Here is a 13,416-nt window from a genome sequence, read left to right as displayed (position 1 = left end):
CGCACCAAACGCTCCTCCTGCACACAGAAGTGCGGTGGCTGTCACGAGGCAGAGTGCTTGTGAGCTTTGTGGAACTGCAGGACAAAATAGAAGAATTTCTCCAAACTCATAACCCCGCACTTTCAGAGAAAATGACAGAGTCATTCTGGATCAAAACTGCATACCTAGCTGACGTCTTCACTCTCTACAATGAAACAAACAAGCGTCTCCAAGGCGCAGAGGCCAACATCATGCAATGTAAAGAGGCGCTCGACGCATTCGTGCGTAAACTGGAGTATAGAGTCGGGAAAATGGAGAAGGGAGAGCTCCAACAGTTCCCACTACTGCTGAAACAATGCAGAAACAACCCTGAGACTGTTCCAGTGTCTGTTCGTCGTGAGTTTACGAGCCACATGAACGCATTGCAAAAGGAGATCAAAACACGGTTGGCTGACACAGAGGAGTACGTATCCAAGGAGTCATGGGTGTTGGATCCCTTTGTTGCCAACATTGAGGATGTGGAATACCTTGATTGCGCAGATGAACTCACCGACATCCAGGCCGACTCTGTAGCGAAGAAATATTTCCAGGTATGGTAATGCAGGCCTATTTGATAGGCTATATTCTATCCACCATAAGTTGTAGTATGTTGGGTTTTAATTTACCAATTGAAATGAGCGCTGACTAGCCTATTTTAAATTGTTTGTTCTAACTCGACTTGTTTTAATAAGGGTGACTTTCAATAAACTTCATTGTAGGCTCGGCCCCATGTGGGGATAACACCAATGAGGTGTTGGTCACATTTAGCCTAAACATTTGATTTATTCCTTCATTACAGGAACACGGATTCAAGAAGTTCTGGATTGTGAAGGGATCCATCATTGCTCCGAGGCTCGCACTGCATGCCACAACCAGGATTATTCTCCCGTTCAGCAGCACATGTCTGTCTGAGACAGCGTTTAGCGCACTTGTCGCTATTAAAACAAAGGCACGCAACAGACTGGACGTGCACAATGACTTTAGAATGGCTGTAACTCGCATTACACCGGACATTGCAGGCCTGGTAGCGCACATGCAAGACCAAGGTTCACATTAATGAATTTGACTCGCATACCCAACTGCTCTCTCATGATTTACCTGCGATATATTATTTTTGTTCCAATTCCTATTAGGCACAAATAGGCTATCTTGCATATTGCAAGATATGATTTGTCAATATTAAAAGTACATCAGAGAAGTATACTGTATTGTAGGCCTATGAATGTGATGCTGCCTGTAAGCTATTTGTAATTAAAAATGCAAAAGAGCAGAACATGATTTTTCTCATGTAATTTATGGTTAGGGGGTCGCGAATTCCATCAGAAATGAATTAGGGGGTCCCTGGGGAAAAAAGGCTGGGAACCACTGCTCTACAGTCTACCTCCTCTCTACATTGCAAGCTGGTTTTTGAGCGTTTGGAGTTTGGGTTTTAGATCTGTCTTACCCAAGTTTAACAGTAGCTGTTGGAAAAAATCAAAAGTATTCCACATGCATTTTGGTTAATCAAGGTGAATGACATATGTGAGTCCAAACACAATGTACATGGCCTGGGGCAGGTTCTCAACATGCATTACGATGTTTCCTTCCAAGATAATTGCAACCGAGGTTGCATTGTGGTGAAGGGGCTGCTTGTGTGTACTGACGTCCGGTTGATGGCAGAGGATTCCCACTGGCATGTTACTGTATGAACTCTCATCATCAACGCCATGAAAAAAGGAACAGGACATGATCATGTCAATATGACAACATAGTGCTACAAAGAGCCTCTATAGGTACACAGATCACATGTCTGCCCAGTTGCCCTACTGTCCTTTCATGAATGAAAAAAAGGAAAAATGAAAAATTTACAATTTGCAATTTGCTAACAGTGCAAAGTTTAAGAAAAGACCTTGATAGTGGCTTTCCAAATGAACACAATAGCCAACAAGCTAACATTAGTTAATTAGCAAGACAGCAAAGAGTGGGACAAATAGCCAGCTAACAAAAATTAAAACACTGTAATGAAGTGAAATTATACAGCTCATAATGTGACCTTGTGTGCACCAACCTACAAAGATGTCTGTGGGTCCGTGGCTAGCTGCTTCACGTCTCAGCTCGGCTTGAGTTTTCTGGAAGAAACAGAGAAAGTTTTCGAGTCGAGTCCCGAACGCCGTCGTCAAACTCGACGAGTCTGCGCTGTCTCAAAACTGAGGTCGATGTAAGCCCACTTTGAGCCCGCTGTGAGTGCGCGCGCAGGCTGTGTGGGAGCGGACACCGCGGTGGATTCGAAGTGCACCCAAAATGGACGCTCGTCGTCAGACACGTCGGCGAAAAGCGTTAGCTCTGCACTAACTTACCGAGACGTTCGCTGGTTCGTTGCCTGCGTTTTAGCTAACACAGGTCTCCGGCTCAGCTCAGTGTGGGACAGCGGTAGCTGATTGCTTATAGTATAGTTACTAGTTAATACCAGTTGGTTCACTCGGTATAAAGCTGTCTTCTTGTATTGTGTTATATGTTCAATAAAATATTCAAACGAAAAGTCGGTTAGCTACATTGCTAGCTTGATGATAACTAGCTTTTTAAAATAAAATGTTAAATTACATCAACTATTGCACTAGCGCCAGGTACTTACCATTTTGAGGCTGGACACTGGTCATTCACTGAAGAAATTGTGGTCCAAAAACTTCGGAGCTCATCGATTCCACTCTATCAAACTGGTATAAACCGGATTTCTGGCGGCTGCATGGGTGAATAACAGGCAAAAAGGGATGATAATGAGTTGTTTGAGCTCAAACACATAATTACAATAGGACTGGCCATTATATAGTAGAATTTACTCAGAATTCATAATTGGTTTAAGAAATGACACGTTTAAGTAATGTGAACTTGGTTTGTTTGAGTAGAAACTACTGATTGGACTTAAAAACACAATTACAATAAGAGAGGACATGAAAACGTTCAGCTTAATCAGCATTAGTAAGTAATGTCAATAAATTGGACATATTTAAGTAATATGAACTGAGTCTCTGAATTTAATCAAAATCTGGGTTTACAGTGCAAAGGAAGAAACCACAAGGCAGTAATTCTAGTTTTCAATGTTGTTTGAGTGACCAAACATGTAGCTGGTTTAAAATGAGTCAAAAGATCTTTCCATCTCTGCAGACACGTTTGAAGTTTCATTTCAAGATATTCTAATTCTGTTAAGTGAACCTGGTCACGTTCAGATTTTAATTTGCCTTTGTTGTCTTTGCGACTCTCCCCTGAATAATGGATGGATTGCCTTTGTGTGACAAATTGGATAAATATTTGTAATTTTTCAGTGACAGAAATTATGGATGAAATTGCACCTAATAATAAGTGAATTTAAGATAAAATAAAAGCACCTCGGAAGAATGTGGAAGGGTGAGGATACTGGCTCAATGGTAGGTGGACTGAATGGCAGGTCGATCATAATATTTATGACCAATATTTATTATTGAAAAATTTGAATGATTTGAAGTTTCTGTTTGGTACAACTGATAAACTGGTTAATCCTCTCAGACCAACAGCTGAGCCCCAATCTTCAGAAAAATGTAATGAATTTGCCTCGTACTTTAAATTTCCAATATTAGGAATAATTGTGTCATTCTTTGTTGTTGGGCGTGAGCTTTCTTCTTCCACCATCTCAGTTCAGTGCAAAGTTTCCAACAATCTGTCCAACTTCAATCTTATTCAATGTAGTGATCTACAAAAAGCAGTTAAACTCTGCAACATACCCTCTTAACCTCAACATTTTTTTCAGCTGTGTGGTAGATGATGTCCTTGAGATTTTTGATGCCTGTGCCACTGTTTGGAATATTCCCCACAGGTCTCAAGCATGCTTTTAGAACAACATTGTTGGGGGAAAAAAAGTAATTATTATTAGTAAATTACACATGTGTCTGTCATATAACAATTGGTGTGATGTTTACAACTCTGCTTTTAGAGTTAACTCAGTACAGAAACTGCCCTTGTCATAATTGTTAAGTATCTTAAAATTAGCTCAGACCTTAGTTTGATATGGTTCTTAATTGGAGTCCCTCAAGGGTCAATTCTGGGTCCACTGCTGTTTGAGTTGTATGTGTTCCCACTGGGGTTCATCATGTCACATAACCTCTATGCTGATGACACACAATTATACATATCTGTTTCTTCCAACAACTTTAGCCAGTCACAGACTTCATCTAGTGCATTGCTGATATCAAATATGGTCATTTTTCTTACAGTTAAATGAGGACAAAACAGAGATTCTTTCAATAGGTCCCAGGGCACCAGATTCACTCTTTGTTAACTGTTGGTAAAATCTTGTCAATATGCCAGAACCTTGGGTGGGATTTTTGGATGCTGATCTTAGACTGCCTTTTATCATCTCAGAAATATCAGCTGTATGTTTCCTTTCTCAAGTGAGTTCATGAATTTATTACTATAATGCCCTTTTTGCTGGACTGACAAAGCAGGTGTTAAATAACCTCCAGCTCATTCAGAATGCTGCAGCCAGAGCAGCAACAAAAACCAAAAGGTCTGAACATCACATCACCCCTGTTTTAATGTCTCTTCACTGGCGCCCACTAAAACAAAGAACAGGTTTTAAAATACTTGTTATTGTTTTTATGAATGGCTGAATGGTTTAGCTCTTCCCTACGTTGTTGACATGCTGCGTACACAACGAATTAATCAGATCATCAACCAAAGGTCTTCTCAGTGCTTATGGAGTCTTCAGTCTCTTGAACCCCCCTGCACATGAACTCAGGTCTGCTATAACAGTATCTTCATCTTCAGTATCATTCATTCTTCAAAAGCAAACTAAAAAAATTTTTCACAAGCTTTTAGTTATGCTTACGGAATGTTGTTAAATAAAACTTGTATCTGTAGTATTATTAGCATTATCTTTTTTTTTCATACTGTAACTATTGCACATTGCTGCATTCATATAGCATATTGTACAAATTTGCATTACATTTATATTTTTTGTAGATTTTAAAATTTTTATTATAAATATTTTTATTGAAAAAAAAATATATATACTAAAACTATCAAAGCTATCAGACCTGCAGTACCTGCTTCTGCTTCATCTTTCCTTATATTTTTTTCTTCTTACTATTGTTACTTTATGTACCAAAACACCAAAGCAAATTCTTCATATGTGAAAACCTATTTGACAATAAACCTGATTCTGATTCCCTTTGGGTTATTTCTGACTAACACCTTCCTACCTTCCTTATTCACTTTTTACCTTTTGAAGCACATGGAATCCACACCTGTTTCATGAAATATGCTATATCAATAAACCTGACATGCGAGTTTCATGCAAAATATGTACTAACAAAATAGCTTGAGTATAAAGCTACTGTAAGGAAAGCTCTAGCTTCACATCTACATAACAATGCCATCATTCAAACTGGGGTCCATCAGTGCCAGTGCGAGTGGCTGTGTCAGGGACTGTGTCTTCATTAAGTGTTCCTGTTTAGCAGCTCTGGTGGTCTATTACTCACTGGCATGCCTCAAAACATGCTATGAAAGGATGTAGGGCTGATTGCTAAGTGACAGCAATGCACACAAATATGTCAACATGCACACAAAAAAAGTGTTGGGCAAAGCATACAAACACATACACACATTCAAGGTTTCTAGATGACAGTAATGGCATGTAATGAAAAGCTGTGTATGGCTGGAATGGGGACCGGTTGTCAATTGTGTGACTATAATACTGTCAGCTCTCTAAACAGACAAGTTGTGTAGATGTGCTGCTGTTGGCAGAGGAGTGTGGGGGGGGTAACGAGGGATAACTGCTGCATTCCTGAGAAGGCCATCAGTCTCTGGAGGGCATAGTTTGTCCACAGACAAAAAAAGAAGGTCTGCGATATAACCATGTGTTCAAAAATCAATGAGGCCGTTAGACAGGCAGAGCTGGCGATCATATTTCCTACATCCTGTGATAGAATACAACTGAGGAAACGAATGGCATGTAGGTGAATGTGGCTGCCTGCCAAAGACCGAAATAATCATACAGCACTTTTCTGAATTGTAACCTTATCTTGTCGTTATTTTGGCAATGATTTGTCCTCTGCATCAAGCATGACATCCTTTATACTGCAGAGAAGCTGCAGGAAGGAACGGTTGGTCAGGACTCATTGGTTCATGTCCTGTCTACCTGGTGTGGTTAGGTTTATTGTAAGGTAACACTACTTTATATTTTGCCTTTCCAGACAGTTACTATGTTAGATTAAGTGACCACAGAATTATACATTGCTGTGACTTGGCCAAGAAACATGTTGGACCTTGACAAATCATAGCTCATAAGCAAGGCACCAACCTCCACTTAGAGCATTTCCAGCCACTTATTTTCACGTGCATTTCCAATTAGACTTCATCAATTGTGAGTGTGAATTAAACATCTCTCAAGATTCCACTGAACAGATCAAGCATGAGACTCTAAACATCCTCAAATTAATACATGAAACAAACTTAAATGAAACAGTTCCACTAAAATTTCAGCATCATTTTCCACCATTTTGAATGAACTTTGATTGCGCTCATTTAATTGTGTCATTTCACTACACCTTCTTCTGCAGTAATGTATCGGTCAGGGCCACCAGCTGTTTGAAAGGATGGATGAACTTACTCCTTATATCCACATAAGAGTAGTGGATGGTGTAAAGCTTGGGAGAATATCGCGATACTTCCAGCCATTTGTGATATATGGTTGTTGCCCTCACTGATGGCAGTTTCCTCCTGGTTGGAAAATATATGAACCAATCGGAGCTCTATGGGCTGAACTCAGAAAAAGGAACATCCTCATTGGGAGCTAGAGCAGAAAAATTTGTCACTAAAACTGAGACAAGCGTGAGTGAGATCGACCCTGCTGCACAGGATGCTGGAAGTCAACTTGCAGAAATAGTAACTCATAAATCCAAAGCCATTTTCTGGAGATCTCCATGCAAGTCCCTCAGGGACCGCAGACACTACATGGGACAGAGAATTGTTTCACTTTCAGAAAGATCACCAGGTCAATAAATTTAAGTGCTAATGTAATGGAGGGGTCATCAGGGGAAACAGCAGAGAGGCAGAAATGAAAGTGCTGGCTCAAATGTGGAACGTAATAACAAAATTGAGTATCAGAACAACTGAATCCAGTCGGGAGGCTTGTCCACTTTATGTCCCTCAAAAAATCAATAACCCAGCAATTTCCAATCACATGTCTCTTCCCTTCTCATCATCTCATCTCATCTTACTCTCTGAGTATCTGCTTGTCACCAGCTGGGGGGGGGGGGGTATATGCTGTTTGTCTGACTGTGATGAAGCCCGTAAAGGCTCATTTGAAAAAGGGAGACGAGAAAAGAGAGAAAATCTGACTTGTTTTTTATGAACCATCAATGGATAATTAGATTTGATTATTTATTGGTAGTAACATGGGGCTGTGGTTCAAGATGTTTTGTCAGTATTCAGTTTTTGATTACAGCAAATCTGAATTAAGCTCCCATACCAACCTCTCCTTTAAAGGCAACACATACTGCACATTTCCATTCCGCCTACTACAATGCGCTTATGTATGGGTTGCCAACCTTTGATGAATCACACCATCGGACCATGGCTTAATGTCGGTATCTCAATTATACTGTATACTTGACTCCTCCTCCACGCAGTCGATAAAGATTGCATCCTGTCACAGACCATTTAACATCCATCCATCCATCCCTTATTATTAGAATTTCTGATATAAAAATCATTACCCCGGGATTTGAAGAATCGTCCAGTATTGATGTTCCTGACTGGTCATAGGGTTCGATAAGCTCCCAAGATGAAGGTTAGTTTTCTCCATTTGTTCCATCTTAAGACCAATATCTGGATTTACACCATGAAAGATTCCCATATTTTACACTTTTCCTGTGTTTTATTTTGACCACACCATCTCGGTGTAGTTTTACATCTTCTAGTTCTACAGGCTGGAGCTCCAGTAACAACAGGTCTGATGTTTTCTGACTGACTGAATAAAAACAGATTTCAGGCAAACACTAAAAGAAACTAAATCCTGCAAGGTTGGATAGTCCAGGTGAGTGGGGCTTTGGGCGAGGAACATCGCTTAAAGGTGGGGTGGGGTGGGGTGACTGCTTTGTTGTGACATCACAAAGTTCCAGAAGTCCTGACGGCTGGTTTTAAGGCTCAGTTTCTGAATACAGGCTGTGTGCATTTCTCTGTGGACTGAGGCTTTGATACTTTCACAGTGTTAATATAGAAGCTAGACCTGATCTATAATCACACTACACATGGACACAGACCTTTATAGATCTCTCTATATGAGACCTTTAAACTCAGTGGTATAATGAAGTGTTTGCTATTTCTGATTGTTTCATCACACTGGGGCTTCACCTCTCGGTTATTATCCCCTTGCGGATTTCCAATAGTCTTCTACTCCTATGAAAAATCAGTTTGTCATATTATTTAATAAAGTATGTATTTTTGTTGAAGCATTTTTCCTGATTGAACTAATGGTAGTACATCTACTATCTCTACATCATTGCAGCAAGGTCACCGTGGTTAAGGTGCAAATGTATGCAGACCTATAACATGAAGTTTTAAACCATTAAAGGAGCAACAGAAGCTTTCAGAAGACGAACTCAGATCCATGACATCCGAGGCAAGACATTTGCTCATGCAAAACGGCAGCAGTGTCTTCTGAAGGCAGCCTCTGGGCCTGTAACTACAGCCTCTTATGTTCTTTCTTACTGTGGATTCACACCAGCCGTGACCTCGGCGCCTCAGTATCTGTCAACGAGTTGCCCAGTTGCTGACTTGTGAGCCAAATGTGTCTGCGAACACCACTGAGCTTCTTCTGCTTGTAGTGGTGTTGGTGAGATGCATTCATGTATTTTACAGGAATTTGAGTTAGAAGTTATTGTTACATAGTAATGCAGCCTGCAGCACTGTGTAATACACATCAATAACAACTTAATGTATCATTGGTCTCTATGATTTTCTTTGTCTCTGAGAAAATGGGGCTGGAGTTCTGGACACAGCTGTGTGTCTGACACTGCAGGGCAGCGTTAGCCCTGACCTCCACATAAACACAAACCTGAATGGGCCATTGATTTTTGTGGTACTGTTCACAAAATTGTGCTAAGATGGTAAAATATTATAATTATGATTAACTACTGTTAGATGCAAGGGAGTCAATAGTTTATTATTAAAAATGGTGCATTTGGCCATAAAAACAAATTAGTAACAGTCTCTGTTTCGGCCGTGGCATTAGTGAGGGAGTGAGAATCTGTTTTCTAATAAAGGATTATTATCACAATAGCCAGTTTTCAATAATCATTATTGAAGATTTGACACTTGCGCTGATGACTTGTCGCTGCATTCTGCCATAGAGCATCTGTACAGTGGCCCAGACGGGTCAACACAGTTCAAAAGCCACAACACAAATAGAAAAGCAACAACATGTGGCAGTGGCAGTGTAAACTTGCATCCCCAGCTGCACATCTGTGACTCCATCTGTACATGAGAAGTACATGTGTGTACATGTCATGCAGCCTGTTGTGGTTTCTGCTGTAAAAGAATGCAGGTGCTCAGAAAGTAAAGGGTTATTTCTCCCCCCACTCGGTTTACTGAAAGGCAATTTTAAGCTCTTTGAATCCAACAACACCAAATAATAAAATAATTACTTCTATTTTATAACAAGGTATTATTATGATCTTATCATAATGTGCCTGTTTAAACAAGAAACTTTTTTAATTATGACAACATATATTTATTTTGTAATGTCACAAAATCAGTGCAGAAGAAAAAGAGCAGAGACGGGCGACTTTGATGATTGAGACGGCCACAAAAAATCTTTCCTCATTACCACAGTGCCAGATTGTGACCGTGCACTCCCACCAGTAGGATACTGTAACCCCATCACTCAATGTCCCAATTATAGCCACTAATTTAATAAAAAGAAGACATATATGCTGGTAATTAAAATTTATGATACCATTAATTCTATTTTTCACAATCCAATGTTTTTAGTAATGCTTGTACTCATTTAATGAACTTAACACAAACAAAACTTTCAAATAGCCTCAGTGATATTCTGATGAAATGAGTCTCAAATCATCATTCAATAACTAATGTTCATGTTTGTAGTGCCCTCACATTCAGTGACATGTTTCGAACAAGCATGCATTTATTTCAAAAGCCATTGACCCTCAACCACATGAGGATCCGTATAAAGTTCTGTCTTGATGAGATACTTGTGTCCTCTCCCGCTGGAGCACACTAGTCTGGATGTCAATGTCAGTGTTTGTGCGTCTGCATGAGCGGGAAGAGAGTTTCATTCTCTCTTTTGAGTCGATGTGCTTCAATGTTGAGAAGTTGCTCTCGTAGATGTAAGTGCTCCCAAACATGCTGGCTATGGAGAGCACAAAATCCCTGAGTGGAAGAGGAAAGTGGGACTCGGGCGGTTGTCTCACAAATGAAATTCCCATCTCACTGTACGGAGGACTGAAACTGCCAGAGTCAAAAATAAAAAGATGCCATTAAATGCACCAAAAACAATATTAAAAACAAATACCGACGTCAATGAAGTACTTAATAATAATAAGAATCTTTCCATTCATTTTCTTCCACTTACCCGGGGTCGGGTCGTGGTGGCAGCAAGTCCCTCCATCATCCCTCTCTCCAGTAAAACTTTCTAGCTGCTCTTGAGGATTCCTGAGTCGGGATATGCAATCCCTCCTGCAAGGTCCTGGTCTTACCCCGGGGTTTCCTCCCAGCTGTGACGTGCCTGGAGAACCTCCAAAGGAAAGTGCCCAGGAGGCATCCGAATCTGATGCCCGAACCACGTGTGGGAGCAGTGGTGTTCGTGATGGCTCTGCTCCTTGCTTCTCCTGTGATGCCCAGAGCGCTCGAGGCTTTGTGGAGTGATTGCATCATGAAACCTCTGCAGCCTTCTTTGGTGGGGGATGCATCCAGCCCTCCAGTCCTGCGTGCGACAGTTCATGACCAGCTGCTCATACTTGGTCCTCTTCCTTTCATCAGCACTTCTCCAGCAGCAGTGTCAGCTCCATGGTTTCTGGTGCTCTCGGAGACCAGGAGGACATCTGGCCTCAGAGCGGTCCTGACCATGGGAATCTTTGGTGTTTTTTCCAGGTCCATGGTAACTGCCAGGAGCTCTGGTGCCTTGTCGTGTCCTCCCTGTGGCTGCTCTCCTGCCTTGACACAAGCAAATTACGTGCAGATGGTGGTACTCGCTCAACTGCAACTGCTAATTCTCTTGCTGATGACACCATAACCAGGTATTTAAAACTATTGCTGAAGCCGAACGTCTCAGCAGGCAGGACTTCATATAGTGACAGTCTCGATTTTCATAAAGTGTTTACATCACGCTCAAAATCCATTTCCGAACCTTGTGTCTTCCTTTGCTTTGCTTTTGTTTCTGAGCGAAATATAAATAAATACATGAGATGAATTACCTCAGTGAACAACTGCTAGGTAATAAGCCGTGCCTTCCTGCTGATCTTGTAGCTCATCACAAGGGCTGTTTTCAAGCATGAGGAATATCTCTGGCTGCACCTTGAGCTGAGGGGCAGAAAAAGATCATCCCACATTAAAATCCAGCAGGTAATGCAGCACTGTCAATAAAATGAGATTAAAGCACAAGTTTGTACACACACACACACACAGGGGAAAAAAAAGTCAGTACGTACAGGAAACCCACGCATGTAATGTACACACACACACACACAGTAAAAACGCACATGTACACACACACACACATACACACACACACACACAGCCGAGTTGCAAAGGCAGCAAACAAACATGTAGCCTGGGGCTGTTTTTCAGTTTCTCAGCTTGAGCCTTGTATCCATGCAACTGCCTCCTTTTTTCTTTGAACAACATATTTTCTTAAAAGATACTAACTGTCTCTTTCATTCAGCAACATGCAAACCAGCAGATATCATCATAATCATTTCACCAAATTTAGAAAGTTATGCGATATACCTTTTTGAGTTTGGCTTCCGAACGACTAAATTCAGCATGTTTACAGCCTCACAAGCCTCCAGGGAGAAGAACATAAGGGTTCACACAACATGCAAGCAGCAGGAGCGTCACACCCCAGGCAGTATGTCGGGATTAACTGGTCAGTGTAAGAATCATGATGGGCTGTAGGCGTGACAAAGAATTTTATTTTTGCTGTGTTTACATGTTGAAATGAAGAAAAGGTTGTGCACATTTTTTTTAAAGCATCCATAATCCCCATTCAAAGAGATCACATGGCAGTAAAAGTCCCCCGGACTGTCTCTTACATCATCATGAATGCATGAGTGCATTGTATTGAAGAAAGAAATTCAATTAATCTGAGAGTCGATAAATCTGAAGTTATGAATAATATTAACTGTAAGCAGAAACACTGCAGTGAAAAGAGAAGAGCTAGAAGACGAATGATTGTCGCTAAAGAGACAACCTTGGTAGAATATATGTATTACTGTATTAAAGGAGAAATCCATCAATGTTACATATCAAGTTTAGTTTATTAGTCGTCATTAATGCTGCTCATGTCTCAGCCAGGGAGCTGCTGCACATGTTCAGATGGGTTAAAAAAACACAGTCCAATTAAAGGATCATTCTGGTGTTTTTCTTTATAATATCAGCAATTCCCATTAAAAAAAGAGCAGTGTTAGTCTGTCTCAATATTTTCTGACTTCCCTGCTGTCTGTGACTCTCAGCTCCAAGCCCATATGTTCCTATTGAAGATGCAAATCTTTCAGGAATATAAAGTTTTTGGTTTTTAAAAAACTTAAAAAAACAGCTGGATACTGGAGCTTTTAAAAAATATTATTCAAACAGGAGGGAATAGTGGATTTGTTGGGGACTATTTTTTGTGGCGCATTAACCAACATTTTGATGCTGTAGTGAATATTTGATGATGGCAGAACGATGTGTGTGAGACTGAGTCAGAATAAACATCCTATCACCAAACGTATCATTTAAATACATTACTAAACATGAAACATGAAGTTTTCTCTGGTGTCTTGCCGGGAGCGCGTGGTGGTGATCGCTTCACAAGAGCTTCAGCCATCGTTGTCTTTACAATACAAGAGGTTATAAAACATCCTCTGAGCAACGGGCCGGGGCTAGCTGGTTAGCATGCTAACCTCAGTAGAGTAAAAGACGTGATAGAGACAGCTGTAGCGAGTAAAGGAGAGAAGTTTGATGCTCAGCTTGTGTCTTCTAAACTCATATTTTGTCATTTACACTTTGCTTTTACTGTGAATCACTTGGTAGCTTTGTCACTTCAGGTCTTTTGCCTCCACCACTGTCGCTCAGACTGTTAGTTAGTGGAGCGTCACAATCACTGGACCGTTGGTCAAACACTCACATCACTCACCTGCTCGACTGTTCGTTCACTACTGTTACTGC

This window comes from Seriola lalandi, unplaced genomic scaffold (genome assembly GCF_002814215.2).
Source record: "Seriola lalandi dorsalis isolate HSWRI2012SDOR001 ecotype SW California unplaced genomic scaffold, Sedor1 jcf7180002054970, whole genome shotgun sequence".
NCBI lineage: Eukaryota > Metazoa > Chordata > Actinopteri > Carangiformes > Carangidae > Seriola > Seriola lalandi.
This window is presented reverse-complemented; position numbering follows the sequence as displayed.